Source organism: Theropithecus gelada, chromosome 4, assembly GCF_003255815.1.
Source record: "Theropithecus gelada isolate Dixy chromosome 4, Tgel_1.0, whole genome shotgun sequence".
NCBI lineage: Eukaryota > Metazoa > Chordata > Mammalia > Primates > Cercopithecidae > Theropithecus > Theropithecus gelada.
This window is the reverse complement of record NC_037671.1, coordinates 1,953,872-1,965,890: the sequence shown is the minus strand read 5'-3', so window position 1 is coordinate 1,965,890 and position 12,019 is coordinate 1,953,872. Positions and strand designations below refer to the sequence as shown.

Here is a 12,019-nt window from a genome sequence, read left to right as displayed (position 1 = left end):
GCAGTCACAACTGTTGACTACGTACATCTTTTGAGACAGTAGGAACTGCTGCAGTGACCACAGGGCTGCTGGCAGTGATGGGGACACAGTTCCTGTAGGGTCAAGGGTGGGTGTGCCATAGGAGCTGAAGACCGTATCAGTTTACAGTGATACCAATGATGAGTTCAAGCTCAGGCATCTTCTCAATATCCCAAGGGAGATTTCTCTCCACCTCCCCAGACCTCAAGGACCCAGGTGTCCAACTACCATCACCCTGGACACCAAGGCTGAACCCTTCTCCAGGGCATCAGATCACCCACCCTCAGAGAGCCTGGAAGGCACCCCTCCTACTCTGAGATTCCAGGACCCTGGTGTCTTGCTCTTTTCTTCCCTTCTGGGGACCTAAGCAGATAAAGGCCTGTTGTTCAGATTCCTCAGACCTTGCCCCTCTGCCACCTCAAATCCCTGAGACTAATGGTCCTGTGGTCCTGAACTCAAATCTAATTTTGGGCCCTGCCACCTGGCTACAGAGTTTGGGGGTTGTGGGCTAGGAGAAGCCCCAGGGACTCCACAAGCTGAGCCAGGGAGAAATGGGGAGCATCATCAAATTCTGGAGCTAAAACTGGGATGAGGAAGACTTTTTACCGTCTCGGCATCCTGTGACCTGGCCAGGACTCCCCTTCCAGAGTCTAAGAGGCCATGGTGGCAGCTGGTGGTCAGATTTTATCTCTTCAACATGGGGCTGGTTGCCAAATCCAGAGTGCCAGGGGACCCTGCAAGACTTGCTGAGTGTGGGGCTTGTGACCTAGGATAAGCTAGTATATTAGTCTGTTTCCATTACTATAAAGGAATACCCGAGGCTGGGTCATTTGTAAAGAAAAGAGGTTTATCTGACTCATATTTCTGCACGCTGTACAAGAAGAATAACACCAGCGTCTGCTCAGTTTCTGGTGAGATCTCAGGAAGCTTAAACTTATGGCAGAAGGCAAAGGGGGAGCCGGCCTGTTAACACAGTGAGAGCAAGAGAAATGCCATGCTCTTTTGAACAACCAGCTCTTCCATGAGGCTTTGGAAGGCCTCAACTCAGTTGGCCCCATCGTACTTTTCATTTCTCCCTCACTTAATCTGACTCTTCCAGAAAGGTAGCTACCTTCATTCTATGTCCCCTTCCTATCATCTTATCTATCTTCCTATTGCTATCTTCCCCAGCTCTTACGCCCACCTGCCCACACATATACCAAGTTTATTATCACATTTATTTATCTAATTGTAACTAGAGTGTCCCCATCCCCTACCAAGTGGAATGTTTGGCTCCTTTCTGACAATCTAAATCTTAATTAGCCGGGTGTGGTGGTGGGTGCCTGTAGTCCCAGCTACTCAGGAGACTGAGGCAGGAGAATCACTTGAACCCAGGAGGTGAAGGTTGCAGTGAGCTGAGATCACACCACTGCACTCCAGCCTGGGTGACAGAGGGAGACTCCATCTCAAATAAATAAATAAATAAATAAATAAATAAATAAATAAATAAAAATAAATCTTTCCATTTCCTTCAAGGCCAACATCAAAAGCCTCTTCTTTGAAGCCTTCTCTGACTAAACACTAGCTGTTTCCAGAATTCTTGTGGCCTCCAATCTGACCAAAAGATTTAACATCAGATTATTTATTGTAATTATAAATGTACAGATCTTAATATTCCATTATATGGTCTGTGCATATTATAGACCCCTGCCCACTGCACTTTGGGTCTTAAAACCTATTGGTTGGCTAATTCACTTATTAAAGAACTCAGTAAATGAGAATAACACCTTGTCTCTCTTGACTCCTGGTCCAAATCTCTTGCAAATAGGCCACACCATAGTCTGGAGCAAGAGGACTCAGGTACAGTTTGGTTGGTCCCTTACCTTCAAAAGTTCAAATGCTGACTGCCAAGACTTCTTCTCCAACTCAGAGATCAGGGTCCCAAGCTGGACCACCACCTCAGAACCCTTGATGACATGGCTATTCCTCCTTTTGGTGAGTTCCTGCTCTAGCACTACCAGCTGCTCCAACAGCTACTGTTCCCTTTCTCTCAAAAACTGATGGCCCTGTTCAAACACTGATACAATATCTTGCCTGTGGTTCTGAAATGTCTACAGTAAATGCAGAAAGAGAAAAGTGACTTCTTTGAGAGGCTAGGAAACACCAGAACACGTGTGAGATCTTCTGAGGATGAGTTCAGAACAGAAATCTCTTTGATCACTCTCTCCCTCCCCTTTCCTCAACACTCCCCCGACACTCTCCCTAACCTATGCCCCACTACTGCCTATACACACACCCCTGCCCCTATACACACACATTTATACAGAACATTTACTAGAGACCTCTCTTATCAGCAAGGCCTGAATCTCATCTTCTCCCACAGATTGAGAATTCTGAATCCTATCCTTGTTTCTTTTCAGAATCTTCAGATGGTTTAGAATTTTGCCCTATGAAAATAAACATAGTCTCAGGCTGGGCGCGGTCGTTCATGCCTATAATCCCAGTACTTTGGGAGGTCGAGGCAGGTGGATCACCTGAGGTCAGGAGTTAAAGACTAGCCTGGCCAACGAGGTGAAACCCTGTCTCTACTAAAAAATACAAAAATTAGCCGGGCGTGGTGGTGAGCCCCTGTAATTCCAGCTATTTGGGAGGCTGAGGCAGAAGAATCACTTGAACCCAGGAGGCAGAGGTTGCAGTGAGTCAAGATCGCACCACTGCACTCCTGCCTGGGCGACAAGAGCAAAACTCTGTCTCAAGAAAAAAAAAGAAAAAGAAAAAGAAAATAAACATGAATAGTCTCAAGATCAAGATAAAAATGGCCTCAATGAAAAAAGGGAGAGGCAAAGTGATTCCAGAGTGAAATCAGACTGCATTTGACCGTATGTAGTTTAATAATGGTTGTGTGGAACAATTTCTATTCTAGTAAATAAGGAAGATACATTGAGTGATACATTGGCCTAGAGCAATTTCTTAGAAGATAAAATAATATTGTATTATGATTACAACTAACAAGACTTATGGTATAGTTTCTAATTTATATTTACACTGTCCTTTTCTACCAAAAATCAGACAATTAAAATTGAAATTAATTAATAAAACAGAAATAGAAGATGGGTGCAGTGGTATGTGCCTATAGTCCCAGCTATATGGGAAACTGAGGGTGAAGTATCTCTCGAGCCCAAGACTTCGAGGGCACACTTTGGTAATATAGTGAGACCCTGTCTCGTAAAAAGAAAAAAAACCAAAAAATTAACACAAAAAGTCAAGGAAAGCATATATGCCAACTCCAAATAATAATAATAATACTAACTATTATTATTATTATTGTAGAGATGGGGTCTTGCTATAGCCCAGGCTGTTCTGTTCTCAAGCTATCCTCCCACCTTGGCTTCCCAAAGTGTTGGGATTACAGGCATGAGCCACCACACCTGGCAGCAACTCCAAATTATTAAGAGGATGACTAAGTTGGCAGGCAAAGAGAAAAGGGAAACAATGAACTGCCTGATGTTTCTTGTTTCTTTTCTTTTCTTTTCCTTTTTTTTTTTGAGACAGGGTCTCACACTGTTGCCCAGGCTGGAGTGCAATGGCACAATCTTGTCTCACTGCAACCTCTGCCTCCTGGCTTCAAGAGATTCTCCCGCCTCAGCCTCCCAAGTAGCTAGGATTATAGGTGCATGCCACCATGCCTGACTAATTTTTGAAGTTTTAGTTGAGATGAGGTTTAATGTTGACCAGGCTGGTCTTGAGTCCCTGACCTCAAGTGATTCACCTGCCTTAGCCTCCCAAAGTGCTAGGATTACAGGTATGAACCACCACGCCCAGCCTGATGTTTCTTTAGCAGATAAGAAGAAACATAATAGGACCCCAGAGGAAATAAGATTTTCCTTGTTACTAAATTCTGAAAGAAAAATTATATAGATTTTATACAGGGTGAAATATTCTCAAAAATATTTTTATAACAGCTATGTACATACTACTTGAATCTATATACTACGAGAGCTATCAGGAGTGCTGGTATTCTGTATCGCTGATAAGACTTGATCTGAACCTCAGAGATGAAACCATTAAGGCAATGTGATAGACCTTCTTCCATAAAAAATACAAAACCAAACCAGATTTATTATCCAAATGCAAAGGGTAATACTTTACCAAGAATCTTCCATGCTAAATAACTTGAACTGTCACTTACACCTCTTAGAAATGCTATTATATTTCTTAAAAGATAAGAAGTGTTGGTGGGGATATGGAGAAAGGGGAACCCTGATACACTGTTGGTGTAAATGTAAACTGGTACAGCCATTATAAAAACAGTAAGAAGTTCCTCAAAGAATTAAAAAACAGAACTACCATATGATCCAGCAATCTCACTTCTGGGTATTTATAGTCTATATATTCCCCATGTTCTTTGCAGCACTATTCACAATAACCAAGATATAAAAACAACTGAAATGTTCATTGATGGATGAATAAAGAAAATGTGGTATATACATACAATGGAAAATTATTCAGCCTTAAAAAGAAGGAAATTCTGCCATTTGTGACAACATGGATGGACCTTGAGAACATTATGCTAAGTGAATATGCCAGACACATACTGTGCGACCTCACTTATATGTGGAATCTAAAACAGTCAAACTTATATAAACAGAAAGTAGAATGGTGGTTGCCAGGGGCTGGTGGGGGCAGGGAATGGAGGGTTGATGGTCAAAGTTACAAAGTTTCAGTTATACAAGATAAAGAAGTTCTAGAGACCTACTATATAGCATAATGCCTATAGCTAAAAATACTGTATTGTATACTTCAAATTTACTAAAAGAGTAGATCTTTAGCTAAGTGTTCTTATCACACACACAAATAAATAATAATAATAACAATAAAGAGGGTGTGTGGAAAGTTTGGAAAGTGATAGATATGTGTTTCTGCTGTGATGATGGTTTCAGAGGTGTATACTTATCTACAAACTCATTAATTGGTATACATTAAATATGTATAGCTTTTACATGTCAATTATACCTCAATAAAGTAATGCAAAAAAACTGCACCTTATCCTGAAGGTACCATGGAACTTTCTGGCTAAAAGAACAGAGCTGGGGTCCAACACGATTCTTACCTGACAAGGCTGTGCAGCCTTTTCTAGGAGAATAGCAGAATGGTGCTTGTGTTCTCAGGACTCCCAACACATCACACACAACATCTCTCTTGGTCATCCTTTGAAGTAGTAATGGAGCTTCTCCAGATGTCGCCTACACAGCTTATCTGCTTTTTGCTTAGGTGGTCTTTCCTCTCTGGGTTGTCTCTCCTCATCTACCTTCATCCTCCAAATGTTCTCCACCAGGCTGGCCATCTGCCACACATGGCAGATATTTTTTCTTAAAAGCTGTCTTGCACAGAGAACAATATAATGGATGCCTCGTAGATTCACAGACCTTAATGATGCAGTGGTAGCAAAAGACATGACCACAGTCAATGGTCACTGGGTCTCTCAAGTTGTCAAGACAGATGGAGCACATTATCTCATCCTCCAGATTTCTCAGAGGGGAGGCAGCAGTCGTGATCACTATGCTCAAGTCCTGCAAAGAGTTCACTCTCAAAGTGAGAAATCACTTTCTAAGAAGACATGAAGAAAACAAAGAAGTTGTGAGTTTAATAAACATCAAAATGGAACCCATGAGAAAATAGTTTCTATGTTCAAACTGCTCCCAACCTTTTTTCTCAAAATCCGAAGTCCCTTCCAGAGCACTACTCAGAACGGGTTCTGGCTTGCAGTGTTAGATGAATGTTAATTTTAGGCAGCTAGCTCTGCTGTAAGCATTTCAAAGGGTGATCATATATGTAATTTTTTATTACATAAATGTAATAAAAGACATACTCTGTCTCGTTCTGTCACCCAGGCTGGAGTGCAGTGGTGCGATCTCAGCTCACTGCAAGCTCTGCCTCCTGGGTTCATGCCATTCTTCTGCCTCAGCCTACCGAGTAGCTGGGACTACAGGCACCTGCCACCATGTCCGGCTAACTTTTTGTGTTTTTAGTAGAGATGGGGTTTCACTGTGTTAGCCAGGATGGTTTCAATCTGACCTCATGATCCACCCTCCTTGGCCTCCCCAAGTGCTGGCATTACAGGTGTGAGCCGCAGCGCCTGGCCTCATACATGTAGTTAAGTCAGAGTATCCTAGAAGATTTTGGACAAGTAATTTCTCAATAAAGTCTAAAGGATTTGTGCCCACCTCTTAGTAGATCAACTCAGTAAAATATATTTGCTGTAAATAATTCAAAAGTAAAGAATAAGAATTAACAAAATTTGGCGTGGGGCTTGAGGCCGAGAACGGCCCTTGCTGCTACCAACATGGAGACCTTGTACCGTGTCCCGTTCTTAGTGCTCGAATGTCCCAACCTGAAGCTGAAGAAGCCGCCCTGGTTGCACATGCCGTCGGCCATGACTGTGTATGCTCTGGTGGTGGTGTCTTACTTCCTCATTACCGGAGGAATAATTTATGATGTTATTGTTGAACCTCCAAGTGTTGGCTCTATGACTGATGAACATGGGCATCAGAGGCCAGTAGCTTTCTTGGCCTACAGGGGCTATCTGATGGGTTAGAGTGCCTTTGAGAAGAAATCAGTGGATACTGGATTTGCTCCTGTCAATGAAGTTTTAAAGGCTGTACCAATCCTCCAGTATGACATGTGGAAAAGAATGAAGAGCAGCAGGAAAAGAATGAAGAGCAGCAGTAAAAGAAATATCTAGTGAAAAAACAGGAAGCGTATTGAAGCTTGCATTAGAATTTCTTCTTGGTATTAAAGAGACAAGTTTATCACAGTATTTTTTTTTCCCTGCTGACCTATTGCTATACCAACAATGTTGAGTGGCATTTTCTTTTTAGTTTTTCATTTCTTAAAGAAAATATACTCCATATCTACAACTATAATATCAAATAAAGTGATTGTTTTTTACAACCCCCTTAACATTTTTTGGAGATGACATTTCTGATTTTCAGAAATTAACATAAAATCCAGAAGCAAGATTCCATAAGCTGAGAACTGTGGACAGCTGATCAGCTTTACCTGTGGTGCTTTGCCTTTAACTAGAGTGTGTGATGGTAGATTATTTCAGATATGTATGTAAGACTGTTTCCTGAACAATAAGATGAATGAAAGGAGCAGAAATAAATACTTTTTCTAATTAAAAAAAAAAAAAAAAGAATTAACAAAATTTGGGTCTATATCTTAAAACTCATCTGAAAACCTGAGACCTACATATTAGAAACCACTAGGTTCATCCACAGGTCTGTTATTCACACTCTGCCTGAGAAATCTCATCATCGTGGTTTAAACTAATTTTTTCAAACATGTTTTGAAACATCACAGTAAAAAAGGCACTCATGTCCCAGTCTAATATACATGCATATGCACACACAGACACACACACGCACACACACACACACACACACACAAATTTTGTTGGGTACCATTTTTTCTTTATTATTTGTAATATATTCTGATTTTTAAATTGCAGTCTGTTTTAAAAATGCAGGTTATAACCTGCAAAATTGGTTTCATGATAGTATCACCTACACTTTGAAAAACAAATCAAACCATGACTTTATCACAAAACTGACCTCTACCTACAGATGCAAACTCTGGGGAGCTACTAAGCCTAATAAACCATCACTTGAATGTACTACTTGCATCTTAAACTCACACATCCAAATCCACTGTTCCTCTCATTCTTCCCATTCCTCAGAACAGGTACCAACAGCCACCCCATTATCCAAGCCATTATAGACAACAGTAAGGAGGTTTCTCGAAAAATTAAAAGTAGAACTACTATATGATCCATCAATCTCACTAATGGTTATATATCCAAAGGAAATGAAATTGGTACATCAAAGAGATACATGCACTCCCATGTTCACTGCAGCGCTATTCACAATAGCCAAGGTATGAAATTAACCTAAGTGGCCATCAAAGGATGAATAGATTTTTAAAAATGTGGCTTACATACACAATGGAATACTTTTCAGCCATAAAAAGAATGAAATCCTGTCATTTGTAACAACATGGATGAACCTAGAGGACATTATATTAAATAAGCCAAGCACTGAAGGACAAATGGCACATTATTTCACTCATATGTGGAACTGTAAAAGCTGATCTCATAGAAGAAAAGAGGAGAATAGTGGTTACCAGAAACTGAGAAGGAGAGGGAGAAGTAAGGATGTACACTGAAGTGAGAATGTACACTGAAAACTAAAAAACATTGCTGAAATTGAAGATCTAAATAAATGGAAACACTTCTTGTATTGATGGGTAGAAAAACTTAAAATTGTTAAGTTGTCAATAATATCCAAAGTGATCTACAGACTCAATTAATCTCTAAAAAAATTTCAACAACCTTTTAAACAGATATGGAAAAGCAGGTCCTTGAATTCATATGGAAATGTTCACAAAAAACAACAGTGTTTGTAGGAAAAACAGGGTCTTTATAGGCTACTCAAAATCTATTCATCTTCATACCCCTAACACTAACAAAACAGTAACAATCCGAATAAAAATACTAGCATAGTTTTTAAAAAGAAAAAAAAAAGACTTGTTAAACTCTAAATAGATGAAAGACTTTTTAAGGGGGGAACTAGGCTGGGTGGTGGCTCACGCTTGTAATCCCAGCACTTTGGGAGGCCAAGGTGGACAGATCACGAGGTCCAGAGATAGAGACCATACTGGCCAAGATGGTGAAACCCCCATCTCTACTAAAAATACAAAAATTAGCTGGGCATGGTGGCACGTGCCTGTAGTCCCAGCACACTGGGAGGCCGAGGTGGGTGGATCACGAGGTCAGGAGATCAAGAGCATCCTGGCTATCACGGTAAAACCCCATCTCTACTAAAAATACAAAAAATTAGGCAGGCATGGTGGCACATGCCTGTAGTCCCAGCTACCCAGGAGGCTGAGGCAGGAGGATGGCTTGAACCCGGGAGGCGGAGGTTGCAGTGAGCCGAGATTGCACCACACTGCACTCCAACCTGGGCGACAGAGTGAGCCTCCATCTCAAAAAAAAAAAAAAAAAATTGAAAAAAATGAAAAAATAAAATAAAATAAATAAAGGGGGAACTAAAGATACAAGGGGATAAGGAAAGATGGAAGCTGCTGCTTTATGGAGAAAAGGTGGAGGGACATCACCATGAGAAGCTATAGGAGGATAAGCAGTTAAAGTTTTGCACAAAATGTAGATGACAAAGATGGGTAGCTCTGGATGGTTATTTTCTGCTTGTTTGTTTTGCACCTGCTTAAAAAAAACACCTGTTTTTTTTTTTTTTTTTTTCTGTATTGCCACCTTCCTTCTTTCATTAAGAAGCTGCTGTTACGGCTCCAAATAGGACCTTGTGCCATGAAGTGCAATCTGCACTAACACATCTACAAATGCATGTCAATCACACCTAAAGTAGAAAAAGAAAGCTCTTGTGGAATTATTCTAAAGCCTAATGGAATTTTTCTTCCCCACTCTCAAGGGGTATCTCAGCAACAAGTTGTTATGGAACTGTGGCAGCATCTTCATATTCCCGTGCTCAAAATAGTTCAGAAAAAGTGCATGAAAATTGGGGGAACTACTTAGTAAGCACTTCAAGATAGAGAGTGTAGCCAAAATGAGTAAAGTGGAGAAGGAGTCAATGGCATTGTGCACAGCATTGTATTCATAGCTTACTCCCTTAAATCATGTTTGGGACTTCGCTGCTATTTTCATACAGCTGCTATTACTCAGTGCAGAACATTAACATACGGGGGAAATTGTATATTACACAATGCAGCTTCCACATTATGCTGACACCATTCCTCCACTTGTCCATTTACTTTAAGAGACACTTATTGATGCAAGGGAGACTAAACAGTGAAGGATCTCACTCCTGGTCCTGTCCACCATCTGTCCAGTTTACACCTTATCCCCAAAGAGGTAATCCCTTTTATGAATTGCTTGGTTATCTTCCAGTTTTTTCATGATAATATGAATAATGACTCTTCATTCCCTCCTCTTTTTTTACACAGTGGTAGCCTGTTATACAATGTTCTTCACCTTATTCTCTCACTTCACAATATATCTTGGAGATCTTACCAAAAGCACACAGAGACCTCCTGCGTTGTGATTAGCTTTTCATTGCATAATATTTTATTGTTCGTGTGTGTGTGTGTGTTTAGTTAGTGTCAAATTGATAGGTGCATGAATTTTTCCAATCTTTTGTTAAGGCAAGCTGTATTGAATAAACTTATACATAATATTTTTGCATGTGTATAATTATACCTGTAGGATGAATTTCTTTTTTTTTTTTTTGAGACGGAGTCTGGCTCTGTCCCCCAGGCTGGAGTGCAGTGGCCGGATCTCAGCTCACTGCAAGCTCCGCCTCCCGGGTCTACGCCATTCTCCTGCCTCAGCCTCCCGAGTAGCTGGGACTACAGGCGCCCGCCACGTCGCCCGGCTAGTTTTTTTGTATTTTTTTTAGTAGAGATGGGGTTTCACCGTGTTAGCCAGGACGGTCTCGATCTCCTGACCTCGTGATCCGCCCGTCTCGGCCTCCCAAAGTGCTGGGATAACAGGCTTGAGCCACCGCGCCCGGCCAGGATGAATTTCAAAAAATGAAATTGAAGGGTTTAAGGCTGTATTCACAAACAATTTTGAAAGGTTTTGATTGCCTAATTGTCCTCCAAAAGGTTTGTCCCAAACTGGACTCCTGTAACCAATAAATCAAAGTGCTTGTTTCTCCATAGCCTTGTCAACAGAGGGTGTTGCCAAATTTTTAGCTTTTTGCCAATCTGACAGGAAAGACATGGTATCTCCTGTAGTTTTTCTTCTTCTTTTAGTAAGAGGAAGGTTAAGTGTTTTTTCATGTGTTTAATAACTATTTTTGTTTCCTTTTCTGAGTTTCTTCACAGTTCCCCAGACAAAGGAAAAAATATTTCAGCAGACAGAATTTCAACAATTGTCTGTTGAAATTCTTTTTACTTTTTCTTTCAGATTGCTAGTCTCTTTCTTCTCAGTTTTAAGGTGCATTTTAATTGCTAAAGAGATCATTTCTTTGGATGTGATATGCGTGAAAATATCTGTATATGGCCGGGCGCGGTGGCTCAAGCCTGTAATCCCAGCACTTTGGGAGGCCGAGGTGGGCGGATCACGAGGTCAGGAGATCCAGACCATCCTGGCTAACAAGGTGAAACCCCGTCTCTACTGAAAAATACAAAAAACTAGCCGGGCGAGGTGGCGGGTGCCTGTAGCCCCAGCTACTCGGGAGGCTGAGGCAGGAGAATGGCGTAAACCCGGGAGGCGGAGCTTGCAGTGAGCAGAGATCCGGCCACTGCACTCCAGCCTAGGCAACAGAGCGAGACTCCGTCTCAAAAAAAAAAAAAAAAGAAAATATCTGTATAAGCTTTTCATTTGTCTTTTGATTTTTTTATGATATTTTCTGCTACTCAGAACTGCTTCTTATTTTATGTAGTTCAATTTATTAATTTTCTGTCCTATAGCTTTTAGGATTTGGAGTTACAGTTAGATAGCCCTCCTCCAAAGTTATAAAGGAATATTTCCTTTTTTTTTCATTGAAAACTTTGACTCATTTGGAGTTTATCATGCTATACAGTTGGAGTTGTGCCCAACTTTAAATATTATTTCCCATGTAGTTATCCAGTTATCCCAAAAGCATTTATTGAATTGTCATCTATCTTTTCCACTGATCTGAGATCCCATTTTTATCGTCCACCAAATTACTGTATGCTTGGGTCTATTTCTAGACTTTCTTTTCTTTTTCATTGATCTGTCTGTTTATCTACCAACATCACATTCTTTTCATTATTGAGGCTTTAGAATGTTTTCATATCTGGCAAAGCCAGTTTTTCTCAAGCTCCTCTTGCCTGAGGTTTAGTTGGTATTCTTTCTTTATTTTTCACATGAATCTTTGAATCAGTTTATCTAGTTAAAAAGAACATCTGACTGGGCGCAGTGGCTCACGCCTGTAATCCCAGCACTTTGGGAGGCTGAGGCGGG

General features: G+C 40.8%; 1 pseudogene across 1 annotated transcript; it reads left to right on the top strand.

Annotated features, from left to right (window-relative positions):
* The first annotated feature begins 6,300 nt into the window (after positions 1 to 6,300).
* LOC112622208 lies at positions 6,301 to 7,175 on the top strand (annotated as a pseudogene). The gene has a single exon (XR_003118957.1). The product of XR_003118957.1 is annotated as an oligosaccharyltransferase complex subunit OSTC pseudogene (transcript).
* Positions 7,176 to 12,019: the final 4,844 nt, after the last annotated feature.